The 3,021-nt window shown below is 45.9% G+C and overlaps 1 pseudogene; it reads left to right on the top strand.

Moving 5' to 3' along the window:
* Positions 1 to 512: 512 nt before the first annotated feature.
* Positions 513 to 2,517, top strand: LOC127186666 (RNA-binding protein EWS-like; annotated as a pseudogene).
* The last annotated feature ends 504 nt before the right edge of the window (positions 2,518 to 3,021 follow it).

Here is a 3,021-nt window from a genome sequence, read left to right on the forward strand (position 1 = left end):
CCCCGCTTTCTCCCTACTCCCTCTGCCCTATGACTGTGACTGAGAGGGACCTTCTCTCCCTGTAAATGCTCATAGGGTAATCAAGTCTCTTCTTGGTAGCCTGCTATCCTTACTCTGAGGGACACCAGGTCTACCCATCAGGGGTACATTGTCAAATATTGTGCACCTGAGTTCATATGAAAGTCAGTCCCCACTCTCCATTCAACTGTGGAGAATGTCCTGTCCATTGTTTAGATCTGGTTTGGGGTTTAAAGTTTACTGCATGTATTGTCCTTGGCTGGTGCCATAGTTTGAGCAGGACCCCTGGGCCCATCATAATATTCTTCTTGTAGGTTTCTACGACCCTCTGGATCCTTCTATTTCCCCATTCTCCCATATTTCTTTCACCGAGAGTCCCAATAGGATGTCCTCCCCTCTATCCTACTTTAAAAATAAACTAAGAAAATTTCTTATTCTAAAAGAATGTGAAAAAGGCATTTCTGGGTTGAGAGAATGAGGAGGAAGGAGAGAAAATGGTGTTCATGGATTACAATACCTACAGCCAAGATGCAGCCCAACAAGGCTATAGTGCTTACACTGCCCAGCCAACTCAAGGATATGCACAGTCTGCCAAGGCATACAAAGCCATGGAACCTATGGACAGCCCGCTGATGTCTGCCACACCCAGGCTCAGACCACTGCCACCTATGGGCAGACTGCACATGCGACTGCTTATGGACAGCCTCCCATTGGTGATACCACTCCAATTTCCCCCATGCATACAGCCAGCCTGCCCAAGGATACGGCACTGGTGCTTATGGCACCACTATTGTTACAGTCACCACAACCCAGGCCTCATATGGAGCTCAGTCTGCCTATGGCACTCAGTCTGGCTATCCAGCCTATGACCAGCAGTCACTGCACCTACAAGACTACAGGATGGTAACAAGCCAACTGAGACTAGTCAGCCTCAATCTAGCACAGAGGGTTATAACAAACACAGCCTAGGATATGGGTAGAATAATTACAGTTATCCTCAGGTACCTGGGAGCTGCCTCATGCAGCCAGTCACCTCCCATCCATCCTATTCTACCAGCTAATCCTCCTCACGGCTGTCTTGTTAGGGTCAGAGAAGTTACTCTTAGCAGACTGCCTATGGGCAGCCGAGCAGCTAAGGACAGCAGAGTAGCTATGGTCACCAAAGCAGCTATGGACAGCAGCTGCACACTGGTTACCTGCCTCAGACTGGATCCTACAGCCCGGCTCCAAGTCAGTATAGCCAACAGAGCAGCAGCAACGGCAGCAGAGTTCATTCAGACAGGACCATACCAGTAGCATGGTTATTTATGGGCAGGAGTCTAGACCAGAAGAGAACTGGAACACGAGTGGCCTTGATAACTGGGGCAGGGGAAGAGAAGAGGGGGATTTGATCGAGGAGGTATGAGCAGAGGTGGGCGGGGAGGAGGATGCAGTGGAATGGGCAGCGCTGGAGAGTGAGATGGCTTCAGTAAGCCTGGTGGACCCATGGATGAAGGAGAAGATCTTGATCTAGGTTTTCCTGTAGATCCCAATGAAGACTGACAACAGTGCAATTTATGTGCAAGGATTAAATGACAATGTGGCCCTGGATGAACTGGTAGACTTCTTCAAACAGTGTTGGGTTGTCAAGACAAACAAGAGAACTGGGCAACTCATGACCCATATCTACCTGGATAAGGAGACAGGAAGGCCTAAAGGTGACACCACAGTGCCCTATGAAGATCAGCCAACTGCCAAGGCTTCTGTGGAATGGTTTGATGGGAAAGATTTTCAAGGAAGCAAACTTAATGTTATTCTTGTCTGAAAGAAGCCTCCAATGAACAGCATGTGTGGTGGGATGCCACCTCATGAGGGCAGAGGGATGCCACCACCACTGCATAGAGGTGGTGGTGGCCCTCAAGGTCCTGGAAGACCCATGGTTTGCATGGGAGGCCATGGTGGAGACAGAGCAGGCTTCCCCCCAAGAGGGTCCTGGGGTTCAAGAGGGAACCCCTCTGGGGTGGGGAGGAAATGTCCAGCACTGAGTTGGAGACTGGCAGTATCCCAATCTGGGCTGTGGAAACCAGAACTTTGCCTGGAGAACAGAAAGCAACCAGTATAATGCCCTTAAATCGAAGCTTCCTTCCACTACCCTTCCTACTTCTGGGTGGTGATCAAGGCCAAGGTGGCACTGGTGGCATGTGAGGAGGAAGAGGTGGACTAATGGACCATGTTGGTCCTGGAGGAATGTTCATAGGTGGCAGAGGGGGAGACAAAGGTGGCTTCTGAGGTAGCCATGGCATGGACCAATGTGGCTTTGATGGAGGAAGATGAGGTGGTCCTGGGGGGCCTCCTGGACCTTTGAAGGAACAGATGGGAAGCAGAGGTGGGTGTGGAGGACCTGGGAAAATGGATAAAGGCAATCACTGCACTGTCAGAAATGCAGAGACTGCACCTACTAGAGACCTGCAGAGCTGCACTGATGACCAGATTTATTTTTTAAACCAGAAAATATTTTAAATTTATAATTCCATATTTTTAGTTTTGGCTACAACATTATGATTATTCGTTAATGTATTTTAATATTTTCACCATTTATGAAGAATCATTAAAACAAGTTAAATGGTAGTTTTCTGAGTTGTTTTGTTTTTTGTTTTTTGTTTCCTTTTAAACATGGATGTTTAAGAGTTAACAATGAGAACTCCTTGTGGGCATGCTCAGTATCATTGTGGAAAACCAAGTGGGTCTCTAATTGTAACAATGTTCATGGTTGTGATTTTTTTTAAAAAAAATAAAATTTCAAATGTTTATATAATCTCTTAAAAAGATTTCTGCCTAAAGGTATAATGATAATTATGAAGTAAAATAGTTGGTTACCGTCTTTCAGCACATTTATAGAAAGCAGACAATTTTTATCAATATGTGCTTCAGATTAAATGATAAATGACATTTTAAAGAGAAAATTTATTGTATAATATTGGGGATGGATCTAATTGTTTTGCATTTTTTTGTTTAATAAATCCT

Source organism: Acomys russatus, unplaced genomic scaffold, assembly GCF_903995435.1.
Source record: "Acomys russatus unplaced genomic scaffold, mAcoRus1.1, whole genome shotgun sequence".
Taxonomy (NCBI): Eukaryota; Metazoa; Chordata; class Mammalia; order Rodentia; family Muridae; genus Acomys; species Acomys russatus.